The following is a 23,283-nucleotide window of genomic DNA, read 5'->3' on the forward strand; positions in this document are numbered from 1 at the left end:
GTTTTTTACCAATTACAAAGACGAGAAAAACTTGATACAACGGAATAAAATTTGTTTTTGTACTAAAACATCATGAGTACAGTTCAACGGACGAACTATTGTATCAATAATGCTCATTAAAAATTTAACAAGTATCATACAATTTTGTTTGGAAACTTCGACTCAATAATTTTATTTATTCTGCTACCGTCTCGGCTGATATGAATTTTAAATTCTTATTGTATTTGTTTTTGGTTGTAATTTTGAATAATGATAGTTCATGGTTTTAGGAAGGTACTGAATATGTTTTTCTTTAATTAACAGTAAAATGTTTATTTGTCCATTAAATGAAATCACAACAGATTTTTGGTTAAACAAAAAAAAAATATTTGTGTTCAAAAAATAATTTCACAAATATTGTAGTATAATTGACTTTTGATACTGAGTAAACAATTATTGAAATGCTAAAAATACAGATAGGTATGTTTTTGTGTAATTTCTGCGAAACTCTAAATAAACGTGGTAAACAAAACATGTGATACAACAACTATTTGTTATTCTTTTTTCTCTGTATTCATAATATTTTTTTTATATAAATCGTATAATAGTTCTAAAAAAATATTCCCGTATTTGGAATTTTTGCGTCCATAATTAAAATCATGAAAAAATATTTGATAAAAGTAGATTATTATTTGAAACCCTACCGTCTCTAAATTCAGGCATGTGTCTTAAAACAGACATTACTAGGAACTCACCAGTGTCCGCTTGTATCCGGTACCGAGACTTAAATCTAAGCTATTTATGTAATTTAGGAAATGCTGGAGAATTTTAGCACGTAAGAACAGTCTACTCGTATAGTTGCTTAGTAGGTAGCTATAGAAAGATGAAATATTTTAAACTATTATGAACAAGGCAAAATGCATTATGGAATTTATCAACCCACTATGCAGTGTATTAAAATATTTTTATTAAAACAACAAAACCACAAAAAAACTTGTTATAATAATGGCTAGCTGTTAAAAAAATATTGAAGAAAGGATAGATAATCGCCCAGTAATATGAACCCTGGCTCCGTTCAGCGCCGTCCAAAGAAAATAAGATTTTTCTTCTACACTTTTTCCAATCAACTTGCAAATTAAATTTAAAAAAGTCTCATTACTTTTAAAGAAAGCAATTAAATTAAGTTAGATGTAGTTTTCGTTTGAAACTTAGGGTTAAGAAAACCATTTTGGTAGATGGTCAGATTATCTTGTATGTAGGTAAATGACATTGATGAATGTATTAAAGTCAATAGGTATGGCTAGTCGTGAAAAATAAATCTAGTGACATTACTTGACCACGCCGCAGTTAGCTGCCAATAACTTCAAGTAAAAAAAAATGTGCGGCGCATACGCGCAGCTTCAAAATGGCAAAGTTATTTGATGAGAATTCTACGACCTTTGTATCCTCGTGGGGTTTGATCTGTCTCAATTTCCAGGATCGTATTTTTGAAATATATTTTATGAAAAAAGTCAAGCAGAACCTGGAAAAACTTATTAATCCCACATAAAAATCAGATTCCTGACACGTTTCACAAATAATGACATCAAATTCGAATCTCGAAGATACTTAAACACGAAACTGATCTCCATTCATTGCTATTCAGTGTATTCAAATAATAATAAATATTAAACTTTCCCTTCTTAAGGAAATAGGTAAAATATCACATCTGAAATAATATTAGCTTACACCCAGTTTCAAGGAAAAGTAATACAGATACTTCTTCGAAATAAATTCACAAATTCGCCAGATACAGACCTATATTTCTCGGTGGAAATTATAAAATGATGTACGGCTGTGGTCTTATTCGAATGAAATATAAATATAATCAAAGGAAGTTATTATTTACGCCTCTCTTTTGATAATGAATAAAAGAGCCTTGTAGGCAAACTTGAGCGACATACTGCAAACTTTTAGTCGGCCGATAGTTTGATCAGGCGACATCGTGACTATGAAAGTGAATAGTTTTGCGCACATTATAAACAAACAGTTATACGGCCAGCTTCAAGTTGATTAAAAACATTGATTGGATTCATGATTACCTTCAACATAAAATGTCCGTCAGATATTGGACCATTGATTCTATATACTAAAGCCACCATTTTCTAAACAAAGACAATTTAAGCTCTATTCCATTATATTGCTCTGGTTGGTTGACAGTTGTTACGAGTCGTCAAAAGCCCAAAAGACTGACAGCCAGTCACTAATAGGTATTGTATTACCTCGAAACCGATTCTTGAAAAAAAATGTAGTTACAAAATAAACTAAACACCAATTTCTATGCTATAGAAAATAGACAGATGTGTGCTTTTTCAGAGTTGTGAATTCGAAACTTGGTGCATATGAAAGTTACTTATTCATTCCTTATACATACGGGTTCGTAATATATTATGTACATTGTACATAGTCTAGTTTGTCTTGTACACCACTGACTTATTGTGAAGAAAGAAAAATATCGGAGAAGAACTTGTACTAGAATCTTCAACACGCGATCTTGTTTATTCTTTGTTAGAAAAGCCTTCAGTTCTGTATAAGAATATTTTATACAAGTTTGTTTCTTATGTGGTATATTGAAGTCACATGTGCCAAATTGGTCTTTATGTGCTAGTTAAGTATGTGTGTAATTGACTTGGTTGTTGATAGAACCAGGTAATAGGTAATAGGACGTATAAAAGAACTGTTGAGTCAGTATATTTTATGTATGTGAACAGTACCTACAAAAGTTTTCGTAACTCAATGGTGATTTGCAACTAAATTTCAAATTTTCAAATTTCGGCAACAACTATATTATTGGAATGGAGTTCCTTAGTGCTGCTTGAGATTGCAACTGACAGGACCAACAAAGTGGACGAAAATACGTGTGTTCAAACCGTCGTTCTTAAACCTATTATTAATTTAAAACATTAAAATAAATACAGAAAACAGTAACAATTTCTCTTGGCAAGTGTTTCTCAAACTGTTTGTAACTTTTAAATAGTTTTATATAAGGTCATATTATGACCCAGTTTACTAAGCACGGAATAAATAAAGTAGCTGCATAATAAGTCCATATACACTGCACGATCGATGTTCTATATTTAAACTGCAACAGCCTGTAAGGACCGTGTATAGTATAGGTATAAACTTGGTTTAACCTAGAGTAGATTATTATAATTATATATACTTGTAATGGGTGTTTTAATTACTTAATATCCACCTTCAGGTACAGGTGAAGCTTATCAACCTGCAATATATGCTGAACAGGTAAGGTTATATTTGTAATACATATATTTTTTTTATATTTGTATAATTTTATCTTAAACAGCAATATACCGAGCCATATACTTACAATAGTTTGTGAACACATGGTGGATTTGTGGTTATAGCATCTGCCTCTCAAGTATGAGCGCGTGGCTTCAAATTCAGATTAGTCCATTACCAATTTAACTGGTGAAGAAAAACACTCATTTTTCCTCTGTATGAAAGATCTGTGCCCAGGCGTAGAAAATTAAAATGACTCTAGATAAAATATTGTTGTTTGTATTAAGTTATGTATAAGGGAGATAAGTATCATCTTACTTAAATAATATTTTTTTAACCGCGATAAAATCCGTAAAAGTAGTTTTATTCAACTATCTTCTTACATCAAAGAAGAAGAAACTAACAAACATAATTCACGTTTATAAATAAACTTTCTAAGAATGTGCACTAAAGCGGACTTAAGCTCTGCATCTAAAAGGTATTCCGATTAATTTCTCGCGAATGCAAAGAATTTAATTTTGATATTTAATTAAAATAATAACTGCTCTAGTTGGAATGTGCATTCAAAGATAGTATGCTTATTACAAGTTTTGTTATCTATTTCAACTAATATAATAGGAACGTATAACAGGAACTATTCCTTCTAATATTATTCTACTAGCTTCGTCACGTGAAATCACCCGCATCAGTTTGACAACTCCTTGGCACTAAATAGCTATTAATATGTATAGGTTATGAAAGCGCGTATGACATAGTGATTTGTCACATTGGCTGGTTTTGTGTCGTGACTTCGATTGTTTTTAAGGACAACTAAAATTGTGCCTAGTCTGGGTTGTTCCAGCCTTTTCATCGTCCCACTGCTGGGCACAGGCCTCGTCTCACATGGAGAAGGATTGAGCATTAAACACCACGCTTGCTCATTGCGGGATGGTGATTTCAGACTTAATAGTCCAGGTTTCCACGAGATGTTTTCCTTCACCTTTATATCAGCCATTGGTGTCTAAGATATACTTAGAAAGTACTTAGTAAGTCTGGGTTAAGGAGGTTTAATAGGCAGTCGCTCCATACAAAATTCAGGTACTCAGATGCACTTGGTTAGACTGGAAGTTAATGTCAACATAGTTGGGAAAAGCTAGGGAGATGATGATTGGTATCGTAGAGATCGTCGAGAGTCTAGAAAAGGTAACCAAGTAAGTTAGTTTTTATCCGGCTATCTCAAGTACTTTCCTGGGCGTGAGTGATATGCGGGCAACGTCGAGGGAAATATGTAGATAAAAATATATAATTGATAATTATGTACATAGTTATCATGTAAGAATGTATAGCTAAATATATGTAGAACTTTTCCTATGGAAACTACGTAAGTATTTACAGACAGTTCATAAAATTCAAACATTTTTAAGAAAATCGTGATAAAATAAATCTTTGTTATAATTAAACTTACGTCAATACTAAAACTTAATTAATTGTTACTTATGTACCTGAGTGTGGGCGATTTTCTTTTCAATCCCAAAATAAGCTACGATACTTAAGCGATAAAAATATCATGTAAAAAGAGTATTGAAAACTCGAAAATACTATTCAAATTACTATTTAACATTATTATGTAATTTAGTCTATAAAAGAATAGTGAGAGCGGAAAACCATGCTGCTTTTGTTTCATAAGCTCAACATTGAATAGATACAGACTTTGTATGCCCCACGTACACATTAGTTCAAATCATTCCAAATGTACTGATTAATTAAACTACCATAATATTAACCAGACTGTTTGAAAAGACTTTCAAGGATGCAAAATGATAGAAAATATAAATTGATAGTACTTTTACTGATCACAAATATAAATTACGTTGGTAATCCCACTTTTACGTATGTAATGTACCTATAGTTTAACAATTTAAAAAAACGGTTTGTCTTATGATTTTGGTACAAGTTTTTAATTATTTTAAAATCAAAATATTTATGAAAAACAACCCTGAAAGTAATTTTTTTACGTCTTCTTGTCATATACAGGTTGTTTTTTTTTTACAAAACATTTTTATTTGAAAGCTTTACGTCCTTATTATTACATCATGCAAATAATATAATTCTTGGAGCGTCAGCAACATCCTCTGCAAATAGGGATACGAGTCTACCCACAAAATGTCAAATATTGGTCAGGAGAATTAAGCCCCGAACGGACTACATTGTTTTGTTATAACAAATATGTTGTATCAAATATAGATATGACATATTCTGAATAAAATATAACGATGGATTTGGGAAAAAAAAATGTGCTTCATTTTTTCAGGAAAATTCAATGAAATTGAAAGCTCTAACTTCTCACAAAAGCTCAGTCGTAATATGTAGATATGTCTTATTCATCATATAATTTTTTATGCAAAATATAAATCTTTGAAAGGTTCAGAATCATTTTCACAGTTTTCGCGTAAATAGAGTAACTAACGTACCTATTCGTTGTCAGCATTGCATTGTTCAGTTAATACATTTAATTAAAATAAAATGACAATAAAAAGAAATATACGGAACTCACCTGAGCTTTTAAAATCCATTAACCATTAATAAATCACTTACATAAATACACACTTATATTTACAAAGTTTATTTAAGCAACTACATTAAAACAACTGCGACGTTAAACTAACAAGAAACCAACTTCAAAGTTGTATATTACACTCACTAAAATTAAAGTTCAATTTTATACTTAATCATAATTTATATACAGGGTGTATTACACTTTTTAACGTATCTTTGACAGTTCGTCATGCGCGCGCGAAATGATGACGGAGCCAGCAAAAACCAGTTGAAACTGGTTCAAACTGGACGGCGTGCGGCCAATTACTGAGGACCGCACGCAAACCCGCGCTAAACGCGGTACTGCGCATGCTCCGGTACGATTGACACCCGCCAAGCTACACTAATACTACAGGAGAGAATATTCATAAGTTAGTTTTTAGTTTTGTTTAGAATGTTCCTCGCGGGAACCGAATGGGCCGTCGAGTTTGCGAAATCAAAACAAACGATATGCCATGAAGGGTATTAGTCCGTTTGGGGCCGTTCTTGTTATGTCGCTGTAAATTTTCATGAAAATTTTGTTTTGGTTCTAAATAATGACAAATTATAAGACTTGCATTGCTTATTGCAGATTAAAAAATACAAATGTGGGATATTTTTGAACTTTGTAAAATCGGATTACCTGAATATAAAAGGTATACAAAATATCATTTCAATTAATTGCAATTTTTGGATATTTTCTGGGAAAGGTCTTGTTTGACTTTTAATATTTTTTCTGCTGAAATATTTTCTTTATAATTTGATATTCTACATAAAGACTTTCCCACACAGCCCCGTGACATAATCATCATCCTCCGAGCCTTTTTTCCAACTATGTTGGGGTTGGCTTCCAGTCTAACCGGATGTTGCTGAGTACCAGTGCTTTACAAAGACCCGTGACATAATAAAAATGGTACAAAACGTAAAATTTCAGCTTAAGTACTCGTGGATTTTTTTTTACTGACCAAGATTAGCACCTCCCACTTAACAAACAAACCGCCACAGTTATTAATTCATCGACAGTTAACACACCCAGTGGGACATCTTTAAATCCACGAAAGCTCCAACGATCCCTTTTATCAGAACGATTGTAGAAAACCACTCGACCCCTTTCGACCCCAATCCGAAGTGCGTCCGGTCGTTAGCAGACATTAATGGAATTCAACCGGCTAGTCTGCCGTGAAAATAACAAGGAGAATTCATAAGCCCAATCTGTTGTTCTCACAATGATAACGGATACAGTTACATGCAAATTTTGCTGCTGTCTATCTATCAAGTGGTTCTTATTTGCATTTGCACATGGGGAGTGTTATTTGTGAATTTTAGTGTTAGAAAACAATCATAGACGCATGTTCTCTAAAGAGTGTGAGATTTGTAGAAAGTAGTTGATAGTACACCGGTTTTTGTTTTATCTATATCCTATGTCGATAGAACTCTGCCGACTCAGTTAGTGTGTATACAATACCTCTTGATGTGACTAGTCTTTAGATTGTCTGGCTCCTGGTTTGTGACGATCCCTAATATACATTTATGACAGTAAGAAACAACTTAGTAATCGCCTTTTTCATTTTTGCCCTCAATTCCAGCCCTCAATTCACTTTATGATTTTAGTGGACCCCTACAACTATTACTTATCTCTTTATTCAAGTAATAACTAGTAATCCATATCGCCAAAAATAAATATAATTATTCCACCCACTCATGATACAAAAGCAAAAAGCATCAACATTTAGGTCTCAAGAGAAAACCTGCTTACACAGCATTTACAACGTTATTATCCTAAAAGAGGCAATATAGTACCAACTTTAAATATTGCAAAAGTCTAAACGTGAGAAATTGCCGGCCGTCGCGAACAAGCACCATAGTCATTTATTTTACTCACTTGATTCTTACAACGTTCACGGATAAACTATCTATTTATTTTATGATGTATTTTTGTTGTGTAGGATTTATTTCTAGATAGAAAATTATTTTGAAGAAACAACGACGTTTCGGGTGCAGTGGGTAAATGGAGCGTCACTACTTGCGGTTTGAAAATAGATGGGTGATCACTGGTCTATGACTTTGGCTGTCAACTTTTCATAATAATCAAACAGAATATACCTTTGTTCTATGATAGCGCACTGACAGGTTTCTTTAGCCTTAATGGTAATGGTAGGAAAATATATTTTTCTCTTTTTACACACCTTGTATATCAACAACAGCAACAAAAAAGCATAATAAAATGGAGATTTGCACCATTTGCCTGCATTATAGTAGGGTAATTGAACCCTAATTTTATGCTTCGACAACTACTAAAGCTAGTATGAAACCTAAAACTCTGAAAAAAAAATCCTGTCTAAGATTTCCAGGTATTACGGACTACCCAGGTTAAAGGTCGGACGGTAACATTCGCTTTATATAAAATATTGATATTCAGCAGAGTCTAGTTATACTAGGAGACGACCTCAACCTACTTGGAGCGGCTTAGGCGCTATACTCCGATGTGTAGGTAACTTTATAGGTAAATAGTAGCGTTGGAACTAAGTTCCTTCTTAACGCAGCTTGTAGGAGTTGACTTGACAAAATTCAATTTGGAAGTTCGTGTCTTTGATTTTGTACATGCTTAAAATCTTCATATTATAATATTGTTATCAGCTTTTTTATTGTTCTTCTCAGGTACAGGCGTCTTTACATAGGTACATGTAACTTAAAATAACAATCGAACGTACTTGCTTGACCTAAAATCCATGGTGTCTTTTTTAATCTGAAAATCATGGCGTCATCTTTTGGTGTCAAACTTTAACGCCAAAGAGAAACCTTTAATAAAACTTATACTTTAGGAACGTTTATAAATAAATCTTGGCCGGAATCTACGACATTTGGACTACGCAAACGAAGGTAACATTCATTCTAAAAGGTGCTAACATTCATAAAAATATAGCTTCATATCTAACGGCCGTCAAAAGTTTTAATTTTGACGAGCGCGACTTTGTATTGTTAAAGTTTCAATTATTACTACTTGTCGGCCTACTGGCCTATTAAACAGTTTGAATTTGGAGTAGTTAAAAAGAATAATATAAGAAAAGTGGTTGTCTGTCGAATGTCATATGTCATTGTGCTTTCATGAAAATGTATTTATAATTTTCTCCTAAATAAATATTATTGTGGATTCCATTGTGCGTTATTCTCTGGGGTGGGAAGAAGCTCCCACTAACAGGTTATGGCCCAGGCGACGTTTACATCGAAAATTGAGAATTTGAATGGCACAAATTATGAAACCTGGAAGGTTCAAGTGCAGGCGTTGCTCACGAGAAATCAGGTATGGAAATACGTAAATGGAACTATACCTAAGCCGGACTCAGTAGTGAAGTCGTGCGCATGGTCTGATAAAGACGATATGGCAAAGGCTGATTTGATAATGGCAATGTGTCCAAGTGAGCTTAAACACATAAGAGGGTGTGAAACGTCGCACGAGATATGGAGAAAATTGGAGAAAACGTATGCATCTAAAGGTCCCAACCATCCAACCAACATACGACCATCCAACATAAGAAGTTTTGGAGCAAAAGCCTATATTTTAGACAAGACACCAACGAAAGACAAATTCGATGCTCGTGCTAAGGAGGGAGTTTTTGTCGGGTATCCGAGATGTACGAAAGGATACCGAATTTGGATACCAGGTGAACATAAAGTCGTTGAAGCTCGTGATGTTAAATTTGTTCCCAAAGAGGAACCAAAACAGTTTCATCAGAAGGTTGAACTGGAAGTTGAAGATACACATTCAAATGCGAAAAGTCCAGTTACTACTGAATTCTATACTTATTTACCTGCCACGCATGAGACATTGACAGGCGCTGGTGATCAATCCAATGAAAGGATTCATACGGATGTTGTACGTTGTGCCCCTGATATTGATTGTCACGGCAATGGAGATAGTTGTCCAGGTGATATACATTCAGAGGTCGAGCCAGCTAATGAGGGAAATAATACGCAACAAGTTATCCTGAAAAGAGCCGCTGGAAGACCGAAACTTGTAAAGGGAGAACGTGGTCGCCCAAGAAAAGTATATAATATGGTAGAAGTTCAAGAACAAGAAACTGAACAGCATGAAGAAATGCACCCGGACTCAATGGAACCTGTAGAAGGTATACAGGGTGATATTAATCAAAATGTAGATGAAGAAGAGTTTTTCTCAGCGATGGCTGAAATATCACTTGAACAGGCTTTATCAAGCGATGAAAGTGAAAAATGGCAAGAAGCAATTTTATCTGAGATCAAAAGTTTAGTGAAGAACGAAACCTGGGATATTGTTAAGAAAACAAAAGATCGAAAGATTGTGGGCTGTCGCTATATCTTGTCAACTAAACTGAATGTCGATATGACAACAAAGAAGAAAGCTCGTCTAGTAGCAAGGGGTTATAGTCAACGTTATGGTGTAGATTATCACCAAACTTATGCCCCAGTAGCGAGACTTGAAACTATCAGACTTTTAATGGCACTAGCGGTAGAATTGAATTTAGAAGTCCATCAACTAGATATCAATACTGCTTATTTAAACGGCAAAATCGACGAAAAGGTATATATGCAGATACCAAAGATGTTAGAAGAAAACCTTCATACGCTGATCCAGAAAGAGGGAGAGGGCTCAGAAATTGGAAAGCGTGCTAATAAAATGTTAGTGGATCTTCAAGCTGGAGGAGATGCCTGTCTCTTAAAGCGTTCATTGTATGGTTTAAAGCAAGCGGGACGACAGTGGTATATCAGATTAGATGAAACACTTCGTCGAATGAATCTGAAACCAAGCAAAAATGAACCGTGTCTATATTATCAGCGGAGGAAGGATGGAACAGTTTTGATAGTTGTTATATATGTTGATGACATTTTAGTTGCTTGTGATGATCTTACTTTGATACAAGAATTTAAGAAGAAATTAGCTGATGATTTTGAGTTAAAGGATTTTGGACCAGCCAAATATTGTTTGGGTATAGAGATAGTGAAGGAAGACGGTGTAATAAGTCTATCACAGCGTAAATATATCCAAGATATATTAAAGAAGTTTGGAATGACGGACTGCAAAACCGTATCGACGCCTTTTGAGGTGGGACTAAATTTTGCAGCTCCAAAGCGTCACGAAGAATACAAGGAAAAGGAACCGTGGCCATATCGCGAACTTTTAGGAACATTGATGTATTTGAGTGTTGCCACAAGGCCTGACATTGCGAATACAGTTTCAAAGTTAGCTCAATTTGCAACTTGTCCAAATCATACTCATTGGATTTCCGCTAAACGAGTTCTTCGATATCTAAAGAAGACTATTGACTACCGATTAACATTTAGAAAAACAGGAAAGTCGTTAACGGGTTACTCAGACGCTGATTGGGGTAACTCATTAATTGATCGGAAATCATACTCTGGTTACGCTTTTATATTAGGAGGAGCTACAATTTCATGGCGATCGCAAAAGCAAAGATCAGTGGCTACATCCTCAACCGAGGCTGAGTATATAAGTCTTAGCGAAGGTATGAAAGAGGCTCTTTACCTCAGTAGTTTGTTGAAAGAAATAGGTCTGTTAAACTTATCAAAAACTACGATGTATGCTGACAACCAGGGGGCGATATATATCGCAAACGATACCGGCTACCATGCCCGTAGCAAACATATAGATATAAGGTATCATTTTATTAGGGATGTATTGAAGGGTGATGTTGTAGAGTTGAAGCATCTGCCGACAGATTTGATGTTAGCCGATGTATTAACTAAAGCTTTACCCGCGATTAAACACTATAAGTGTACTTCAGGCTTGGGGCTAGTATAGTAAAATTGAGGGGGCGTGTTAAAGTTTCAATTATTACTACTTGTCGGCCTACTGGCCTATTAAACAGTTTGAATTTGGAGTAGTTAAAAAGAATAATATAAGAAAAGTGGTTGTCTGTCGAATGTCATATGTCATTGTGCTTTCATGAAAATGTATTTATAATTTTCTCCTAAATAAATATTATTGTGGATTCCATTGTGCGTTATTCTCTGGGGTGGGAAGAAGCTCCCACTAACATGTATGGCTGGGAAATATTCACGTCGTAGGTAGCTCTGGTTTTGATACACTATTTTTAATAGGAGTACTATTTTGGAATAGTACGTGGGCTCTAAATATGTGGCATCACCACAGGGTAATTGATATGTCTTTTTACTCGACCTCCATACAGTATAGAAATGATTAAAAAAATGACAAAAATTAAATTCTTGTTATTTAATAGCAAATATCAGTCTGCCATCACTCTTTACTTCTGATAATCATTCTTACCGCAGACTTTCTGGCTACTGACTACCCGTAACGACTGGAAAGGTTTTCATTGACATCTGGGAACCGCCAATAAAACGTGCTTTCCGAAAGGCAGAGGCAATCTTCATAAAAATAAAAAGTGGTCACCAAAATATTGAGCAAAAAAGATAATAATTATTATTACCTGGAAATATTCCACTTCATTAAAAGCTGATAAAACATCGCGACGTGGAATTTATCAGAAATTCTCCATAAAACGCAAATATGCGCTTAATTCCAGTAATAAAACGAAAAATATTAATGTTAAATTAATATTATTTCCTACATCTTTACATCCCACTAGCTACTTACTTAAATCTACTTTGATGGTAAACGAACGTTTGTATAAATACTTCTGAAAGAAATAAGATATCGTATAAATAAAATCCATTTAAATATAATTACTTGTGAAAATGTCAAGTGTGGAACTTGGCCCCTGAACTTTTGAATACACGGAAAATTTATAATTACAGTACACCGTAAGAAATGAAGGAAAATACTTATCCATTTTAGCGCAATAAGAATCGTGGAATAAGATCTTTTTGTGTAATTTTAGAACTACTCTGATTTGTTATGAAATTAGTGAATGCAAAAAATGTTGTAATCCCTAGACCAAAAGTATCGCTTTTAGAACATAGTTCTTGAAAAACTAGAAAATAAACAAAAGTTTAATAATAGAAAACATTTATTATACATAATTTGGACAGTAAATACTACTATAAACGTTATAACTTTATTTACTGAAGCAACTGACACAAACAACCAGTTATTTCTTCAACATAAAAATGATATGTACGTAAAATATACTAGGACAATGGCTTGATTGATCGATTATATATTCCAAGGGTTTCCTGTCTCGTTTCCATTAACATAATACATATTTAATTCGGTGAAAAGGTACACATACATTACCAAAAGGTAAGTGGAAACGGGAAAACCAAAATAATTTTTCAATACATTTTATTCGGAATTTGGATAATTGTTGAAACTCGAGATTTTGTATAATTAATGAGTTTTAATTAATTTATAATTGGTGGAAGTTTTTCATTTTTGTTTTATTATTTTTTAATTTAAACAGGCCTACCTAAGGTACCTAATTCTAAGATACCGATAGGATCAGGTGTCTAACGATAAAGTTTATAATTATTGAAATCATTCCCATATTTCGTTCAAGCATAACACAAATATACATATAAATCATTTATTTTAGGATTTCAAGTAGTATAAGGAAAATGTACCATATTTTGTTCTAAGAAAGTACCCACCCACACTTTTCTACACGTGACTGATACATAGAGGTAATCCTTAGGTATCGAGAAAATTATCGTTTATATACTGAAATGACGAAAAGCTTGAATAAGGGCTCAAACACACTTCATATTTCTTTCATTAATAGAATTTAGGTACCCTCTAAAAATTTTCCTTTTTTTGTAGTGTAATGCTGAATAATACGGGATGCTCTTCTCTTTTTTTTGTCACATTACCGGTTTTCAGGAATTGCTAAAATGTTTAAAATTAGGTTTTTGCTGGCAATCTACTACAGGATAAATCAAAATACGAAGTTTTTCCGGCAAAATAAATAAATAATCCTTAAACTTCACCAGAGCTATGCATAAAAATACCTTAGACCTTTTACCTATAAACGATTTTTGCAGACACCACATTTTAACCTGTTTCTAGCCTACACTTAGCCTAGTTATTTCAGTACTAAAGGCACCGTGTCTCTCATTAACGAGTTTAGTATAAAAGGTACTTTCCGTACGCATACGTAAGTATGAGACTTTAAGTACCTAGGTACTATATACATACATATCTAGATCATTTTATGCTAGAAAGCGCTTTCGCTTATATTGTTTAAAGACTGAACACAATAAATTTTCAATGTATTTTGTCAAAAAAGAAAACACGAAACGCAATGTTTTATCACTACTATTAACAGAAAGTAAGTTTTTCCGCTACTTTGGGGATTGCGCTGCATATTCTATTCTATAAATAAACAAAAACAAAACAAGACCCTATCCGTCTTACCACAAAAACTTTTAAACGTCAGTTTATGCCTTGTCTAAAAAAATGTCAAATTATGACGTTGACATATGGTTCATTTTGCAGCCAAAATTTTATTAGACAACTGTAAAACAGGGTTTAAAGTTTTTGTAGTAAGGCCCTATAAGTTCACCTGTACCTTTTTTATCAATTTGATTTAACCTTCATTCATTTCATTGTTATGATGCCTAACACAGCCACAGTAGCCCAACTGCCAACCAAAAATCAACACTACACGCTTTAAAATAAGTTCTAAAATGGATAAAGTTAGTCCGCGTCTGCAGGTCTGGTTTGGCCTTTATACTAAGAGTTAATTCCTTCCTTATCTTATTTCCTGCTTACTCCGACCTACAACGTAACTGTTAAGCCACCGGGATTTTTATTTTTTGTGGAAGATGTTTTACGAAGCTTTTTTTCTGTTCTAGTTATTTTATTTTGTCATATTTTTCATTTGGGCCGGTTCGATTTGAGTGGCAAATTAATGTTCGCACCTTTGTGTTCAAATGATAGCTGAATTTACTGATTACATATTACTATCTTGTATAACTTTATCACCTAGATAAATAGTAACAAAAACTGAACAGAATATTAACAGTTTTTTTCTCTTAAATTTTGATGAATATGAAACTTTTTCCTTATATCATCAAAGAAAAAAGAAAAAATGTCGTGTTCTCGTTAAAAATCTTCAAATACGTAATAGAGGGAAAAATGGCAACCTAAGTTACTTTTTAATTTCAATATAATTATTAATTAATGTAATAATCCCGTACGCATGTCTAGCTGAGAATGAAAATTATAGAATAATTATTAATATTTGGTAATTAAAGAGTGCTTTTTTTAATACGCTCATTTATGGTGTAACAAAGCGTTATTTGTATGGGTCTAAGGAAAATTTATATTTTTAATAAAATAATGTGGCGAATTCATTTTAAATGTAATTTTAATGGGATTTGTGTTGGATATGTTATCAACACTAACAGTATTTATTACTAGAATATCATTGATAGGAAAATATACTAGTAACATTTCACTTGTTTCGTGTGGATACTGTTATTTTTTTAAATGATTCTTTAGTTAGAATAATGGGATGCTTGGCATTCGTTGGCAGAGTCCTACTTTCAGCGAACTGCAATTGACTTATGATGATGATTTTTTAGAAGTCACATAACAATTTTAAAGTCTCCCAACTAAATTCTTATTCTAACACAACCCTTCAAAACTACCATAAAATATTCACATACATGGTAAGTTATCTTTTCGTTTAGCCAAGTGTTGAGTTTGGCGCGATATGTTTTTGTAGGGTGGTACCGAGGTAAAGAGGTACCGTCGGAGGCGCGATACGGAAAATTGGATTTACAGACCCTCTGTGCAATGCAATTGGATTACATCGCCTGTAACCCGAAGCTTTGATGTTATATTATCATATCATTTTAAATGTACTTGATGTGTGATGTTTTGATTTTAAAGTAGGAGAGAAAGTCCCAAAATACTATTAGTCTCGTTAATTTTGCAAACGAAAAACTTGCCATTTATTCAATATGAACTATAACAAATAAAATCCGCGGTTTCCCTATGACAATATAAGAAGTGCAGGTTAACTATAGCTAAAGAATTATACCTAGTTTCTTCTAATCGCCAGTTTGATTTAATGGGTTACATAGTAACTACATACTATACCGAAATTACCTATCGATATAAAATAAAAATTCTTAGTCGCACCTAAGAACAAACTGCAAACTTTTAGTCGGCCAATAGTTTCATCGTGCTCTTAAATCAGGATGGATATATATGAACAGTAACCAACCGTAATCAGCTTGTCAACTATCCGTTATCGGTGCTCTAAGTTATAATAGTTAACAGCCCATTTTATCGTCATAACCAACAAAGCAATCATCATTTTCCAATTAATCATTGATTAGCTCGAAATTTTCAAAACCGTATAACTGGTAGTGTTGGTTTACAGTATCCAGATGCGATTGAATATCAAATAATTTATGTGACGGTGACCTCGAACCTAACCGCTGGATATGACCTGGTCTATATTTTAGGAAGGCAATCCTAGATAGGTCGCATCACAGGTCAATCAATCTTTAGCATTTTGACTAAATGTAGATTGCAAGAAAAGACCTTTTTTTTAACGACGTCAAAAATCATCAAATCACCCCTCCCGTTGTGGGTTAGCAGCGGTGAGGGAGTGTCAGACTCTTACTGACTAAAAATCGTCGTGTTCCGTCGTAGGCCTTTTATGTACCAGGGCCGCGGTAACTCTTTCCAACAATCCCGCAGCCCCGGCAGGCTTTGGCCCTGCTGGGCCCCGCTGGGGTTGCTGACATCTCTTTGAGGAGCGCGTGGAACAACGCGTACCGATGACACGGGTCTGCAAGAAAAGAGACCTAACACCTAAGAATGGAGTTATATTATATTGTTGTATCAATATTATTTATAGGATTTATTTATATTGCAAAAGGGTGAGTTTTCCTCTGTTAGCAATGAAAATATTAAACAACTATGTTGATTAGGTATAGGTAATTAGGTTATATCTTTTATGGCGCTTTTAAAAACATCTGTAGGGAAATTTTACTTCTTAAATTCATTTACTTTCGTGTATGTTTAGCCTATTTACTCCAATGAATATGTGTATTTACGTTATTTAATATTTGCCCCAATTAGAACGATATAAACTTCCATTTTTTTCTTCAAATAAAATAAAAAGTTTTAGAAATTAAATATGTCGTCTTGTAAGTTGTGTATTATTTACATTTAAGTCAAGCAAAGCCGCGGGTAGCAACAAACTTACAATAATTTGTTAATGTAATCTCGCAATGTACTCATCCTATGTTAATATCAAAGCGAAGTTTGTATTTACTGACTTTGCATTCAGTTGCAAAAGTTTGATGAAAATACATTATGAATGATGTTCCAAAGCCTCGAGCTACTAACTAAATAACCGGAACCGAATAATACGGAACGCAGTGATTTCGTAACAGTTCCAATGTGGAATTTTAACAGTTTCACTGAACATACAAGAACGGGTGTTCCTTTTTTTAACTTTCAGCGTTTTCTTTAGTTACACTTCTGTTCCGAAGTTACCTACACTCAATAAGACAGTAAATTTTACCAAACGAAAATCAACCCTACCTCTCAGAACACTTGGTTCATTTTCCATTGAAGTTGTAACATTCTTTGATACATAGAGTACCTTTGTGAATTCGAGAACAGCGACTTGGTGAAAAGTTAAAAGTTACAAAGTTTATTCGACTTAGAAAATTATCTTCGTATTATGTTACGTAGGGGCTTAAGCGTATTTGTTATCGGCTGTGACTTGAAACATTGTAAGAATTAGTTACTATAAAAACATTTTCTAGAGAGTTTATTTGCATATCTCTTTGAACTAAGGTCACGAGACCTTTGGGAGACAACCATGGAGTCAAAGTGTGATGGCTTTTACAAACTCATTGAGAGCACTTTAATGAAAACTGATGGGGACACATAACTCGGCGTATTATGCCAAAACGGAGCGGTGCTGAGAAGTTTTTTAAACAATAATTGTATATGATATCCGAGTAAGTCATGGTCTAATAGATAAGTTCAGTTTTGAGTGCATCTCTGGAACCACATTCATATAATTACCTACCATCAAATGAAGTAGCGATAAGAAACTTCTTAAATAACCCGAGCGTTAAAAATATCGATGATGCAAACTATCCATAAATTGCAAGTGTTCGCACAACAAGGAAATTTCAAACTATTTCAATATCAAGAAGATAAAGCCACGTGGTGTGTATCCTTTTAAAACTTGTAAGAACGTCTCCGAGTAAGCTGGTACTCAAACATCCACACCTTTTATCCGGGTACCGTACTTAAAAACTTTCAACTTACTAACCTCAAGCAACATCGTAAACGCCAACATGTTTTAAACTTTTTAATAAAGCAACAAAAAGGAAATTTTAATAGTTTCACTTTAATAAAGAAACCGAGATCCGACGGCTTAATCTTTTTTTTCATCGTGCTCTTAATTATTAATTAAGGCGCCGTGGAATATAGAAGAAATGGATGCGATAGCAGAATCGACGAAGTACCTAAGTATTTGTTGAGTTTTATAATTGGGTTATTATGGAACCAATGCAGGTTTCTAATCGATTACGCTTCAGTTATCTGGGTAATCGATATTTTACGTTCTTTATTATGAATGAACGAAGGGTGACCTATTGTTTACGGATTATTTTGAAAGGTAGGATTACTACAAAGGACCAGAAACTGTGATAGTATCATGACATAGTTTTACCATGATGATGGAGAACCTTTAGATAGTAAACCAAAAATTCAATGTGACATTAAAATTGCATACAAAATGAGTATCTATAAATGCAATATCCAATACCGATTTAGATAGAATTTCAAGTGTTATTTGTATTTGCAAAGATAATTGGTTCGGCAACACTGGTTGTGGTCAGAATTCCAAATGGATGGTCAGATACACAATTCTGTTGACGTTTTAATATAACATTTGCAAGTAATCATAGATTTGATCTTTTACAAATATTGGTATTGTATCGAAACTTGTTGTAGATGCAATCGTGTAATTATAATTATTTGGTTTGAATGAGAATATTGCTTGCTTCTAATAAGATTGTGGTTTAGAAGCTGACTAGACATTTTAACAATACTTGGACAAATATTCTTGCAAATGGGTAGCCCATGTAAACTATCAACAAGCTTATGTAAATAGTAGGTAAGAAATAATACAGTTTTGGCGTTTATTCTAAAAGGTTATGTCAAAAACTACATATGTCTGTATATTCGTAAGCTACTTAAATGTTTCGTTTCGTTTCAACTTGACTCAGTATCGTGTGATGTTTGCATGAACACGGGTGTTCATATTATGTACCTATCTGTAGTATGTATGTATTTCCAAAACGGTATTGATGTATTATCAGTTGTCTAGTATTCATAGTAAAAGCTCTGCATGGTTCAGGACTAAATTATATTGTGTAAAGATTACCTCATCATTCTCCCAGCCTTTTTCCCAACTATGTTGGGGTTGGCTTCCAGTCTAACCGGATTCAGCTGAGTACCAGTGCTTTACAAGAAGCGACTGCCTATCTGATCTACTCAACCCAGTTACCTGGGCAACCCAATACCCCTAATAATGTGTAATGATTGCCTATGTGAGGAATATTATTGTACCTATTATAAAGTATTACAGTTGATTACCGACAATAGCAGTCTATTTACAGTGATCAGTTACTAAGTCCCTCGCTGCTAATAATTTATTCAATGCATTTCGCATTGTTCAAAGGCGGAATTAATGCAATAAGCTTTGATAAATGATTTAGTGTACATAATTTAATATTTCACTGTAGTGGCTGTGTCTTCGTTTTTATTGTGAAATGTATTTTTTATTATTTGATTGGTATTGTATCAGACCAACCACGGACTGCAATCTTTTAATCGGCTGATAGTTTGATTAGAATCTCAACCAGTTTGAAGACACATGGTAATGCGTAGGTACTTTACAATGATGAGTTTTTGTTTCGGCTAAGGGTAGCCTGGTGTTCTGTATTGGATTAACCTACATCAGACACCAGTCTCTATGTTTAATGCAATTTGTAACTACCAAGTGATGATAAGAAATAAATAAAATTATTGAGTTAACGGCGGGGGATTTTTTTAAGGGATACACATATCCAATAATCTGTCAAAGTTAACTCTGTCTCCTTTCTATTCAGATAGGAAACTATTTACTTTGCAATTCACAGAGCTATTATTTTATGCTTTGACAATAAAAAGACAAAGAAACAAGCATACAAGAAAACACCATAAAATAAATGCATCACAATACACATACATATACAAGCATTAACGTTGAGTGACAATACCAAATCCGTTTTTCTTGTTCTCGACAAAAAATACATTAGAATTCCCCCGGCGATCGCTGCCGAGTATTAGAAACAGTTGCTATATCATTTTGTCTAGGAATAATCGGATTTGTTTATCAAATACAGCGTTCAATATATTTGTTAGACACATTTTCATATATAAAAAATTGTATGTTTGGTTGAAGCGCTGATTTCGCTACCTTCTACCATTCCCTTTTGATATTTTGAGTACCTACTAGTTCTCTGAGGTCGCAAGCGAAACCGATAGAAAAAGGTAGTTTGTTGTAAATATGATTTCCGAAGAATTTTACTTCTTGGAAAACAATGTTTGTTACACGTGTTTTTGAATTTACCGGGATATTTATTTAAGTATCCCGAAAAAAGCTTTATTTAGACCAAAGAGTTTCTGAGCGTGGACTAAATAAAATAATGGGCATTATGGAAAACTAACTATTTTTCGGGGTAGTTCCTGTATTTAATTTAGTTTTAAGCAGTGAATTCATAAAAAAACATTTAGTATTTATAAGTGATTCAAGATTTTAAATGGAAAAGGATCACAAACAATAAATATTCTTACATTAATTTTTAAATCAGAGCTCAAATTTTTTATCATCTTCCGTAAATTCTAAATCACCTGGTACTAGGGTCTAACTTATCAGCCAATAACACATGAACACACTATTTCAATCCTAGTTAAAGGGATGGTTATTATTGCCATTACAGCTACCGTTGGGTAAAATCCTAATAGTTCTACAGAGCAATGAAAATTATTCCTATCCAGTGTTCACATGCTCGATATTTTACACGACTATTTCCGTGTGCCTATGTCTGTAAAGTATTGATTTATTTCATTTGTATTTTTAAATATTAAAATTTATACACATATAAAAAAAAATAGTGTCCCACCGATATCGGGAACGTGATGCGTGCCGTATTCAGAAGTACTGTTTTCTGCATCCTGATCCAACCTCATAAACGTAAAAAAATATTGAAATAACAATCATTTTAATTTTAAAGAATTTATTTAATGTCTCATGTTACCTGCATATAAAGATTTACTTACAACAGTAAATAATGAACTTAATTTCATCGTCCTGAGCGCAGAAAATCGTAAATCACTAGATGTGCCTACGGTTTTATATGTATACGTGTAGTTTTTTTTAATTTTCCGGTATGAACAGTAACTGTGGAGTATCATTAAAATTGTTACCTGAACAGACTGAGCGCTCTTGTGTTCTGCTATTATATTGATGTTTGTGAATGTTGAGATAGCTTTAAGAGTATTTTACGCAGAAATTGCTTTTTAAAATAATTTCTAAACATCGAATGTGTCGTATCGAAAGTTTTGTTCTCAACGATATTTCAGAAGTAGAAATAGTTTTGCGTTTCTATCTACCAAGTATCCGTCAGTACCACAAAGCTCCATGAAAGTTAAAGCTTCTTTAAATCTTTTGCTGACTCTTTCTTTGTCAACAAGACAAAAAGTGTCAGCAATAGATTTAATGAAGCTTTAACTTTAATGGAGCTTTGTGCAACTGGCGGTATGTCAGATATCGGCATACTACTTTATCTACTTAAAAAAAAAGTTATGAGGCTCAGATTTTTTATTTATCTATTCACAAAATATTTACATTAATTGAAAATAAAATAAACTTATATATATATACAACTTAAAACTAATATAGGGCATCAAAAAATTGCTCCTCATCGCTGTCACTGGGTAATGTACCCAAAAGACTGGCAGCATTGCCACGTTGGATGGCAATGCTCAACCTCTGTGCGAAATAAAAGCCAGCCTTTGGGTCCCGGGAAGTGTCAACCAGGCGCTGGGAAATATCCCTGGCAAGAAGGTGGGCGCTCGGACCCCACGGCCCTAGAGTTTCAACCCCAAACGGCTCAAACATGTAATTGCCTATAAGGTTACTATATTTGCGCCGCTTGAGGTTCTCTGCTTGTGCAGCGGCGGAGCCAGCACGACATGCAGTTCCGGGAAGGTGAGATGGCGCAAGAGTGTCGACGCATGTCGCGTCCCACACTAAAGTCCTACCCACCTTCCACGGAAATAGCGACATGCCGTCTGGTCTCTTGCCATCGTCGCGTGCCAAGCCATTTGGTTCGAGTACGGCTGGCACGCCGACGGCAACAAGAGCGCGACGGATCACGTCGTTTATGTTGGCATGTCGTGGTATGCGGCCGGCACTCCGGCTGCACGACAGGCCGTGGTGACCGAGGCTGTTGACAGCTTCCCCGCAGTGGCAGCGATGAGGAGAGCAGCATGGAGCACCTAGTCGGAGGCAAACGGCGAGTCTGAAGGTGGTGTCATCAAACATGGTGCCTGTGTTTGAGGACGGAAGTGCAAGAAGCCATAGACCCGACTCCCATTCACCCACAGCCAGTAGGCGCGCTCGCTCTGCAGAAGTCATTGACGTATCGATTAAACTTTTCCGTATTACTCTGCAGAGCGGCTCATCCCACTGTCTCTGAGAGGACAGGTTGGCGGGTAAGTCGGTGTTCGGGCATGCGACTTTCCAAGCGTTTAAAGCCTCAGTCAGGCTTGGCACCTCAAAATTGACCAGTGTGGTGGGTAATATTTTCCTGATCAATTTCTCAGTGCCATGGACCGAGGAAATAAAGGCTGGTAAACTTACACTGGAAATTTTACGGACGCCAAGTCCTCCCATACGGATGGGAAGAGTCGCTTGAGACCAAGCTCTGTCGTCCAAGGCCACATTTAAAATGGATGATAGTGTATGTCTTATAATTTCGTCGATTTTGTCCAAGGTTGGTGTGCTTCCATAAATGGGAAGCACGCAAGTTATATGTAAGTTTTGGTCCAAAACAGCAGTACCGTATGATGGTGATGGCTGCATGCATATTAATTTCGAGTAGCCTTTCCGAAACATCATTAAAATTTTGAATTTTCTTCTCAATAAAATCCGAAAATGAATCTTCCAGTATAGGCGATCCAAGGAGGCAAAGAGAACTTTGGTCTATCGGTTTAATTTCAGGAGCTATTGCGAGGAAATTTTGAAGAATAGTCTGTCTGTCAGTCGAGTCGGGTATAAAAAGTTCACATTTAGATAGGTTGAGGTCGAGGCCAATGTCGTGGAATTTATCTTTTAGGAAAATTAAATCATTAAGAACAGTATCTCTGTTGCCTCCTAGGGTCCCGTCGTCGAGATACCACACGTTAAATTCAGAATTTAGCTGCCGAATAATTGGGTTAATCGCCAAACTAAAAATCACAGG

The 23,283-nt window shown here is 34.6% G+C and overlaps 1 protein-coding gene across 2 annotated transcripts in view; it reads right to left on the reverse strand.

Annotated features, from left to right (window-relative positions):
- Window positions 1–6,095, reverse strand: part of LOC110375195 (hemicentin-1) — a 152,133-nt gene extending 146,038 nt beyond the window's left edge. For both annotated transcript variants that reach the window (XM_049840977.2, XM_064036728.1), the window contains exon 1: window positions 5,792–6,095. The gene's annotated coding sequence lies outside the window, so the exon portion shown is untranslated. The remainder of the gene's footprint in view (window positions 1–5,791) is intronic.
- Between the last annotated feature and the right edge of the window lie 17,188 nt (window positions 6,096–23,283).

This window comes from Helicoverpa armigera, chromosome 10, assembly GCF_030705265.1.
Source record: "Helicoverpa armigera isolate CAAS_96S chromosome 10, ASM3070526v1, whole genome shotgun sequence".
In the NCBI taxonomy this organism is placed as follows: Eukaryota; Metazoa; Arthropoda; class Insecta; order Lepidoptera; family Noctuidae; genus Helicoverpa; species Helicoverpa armigera.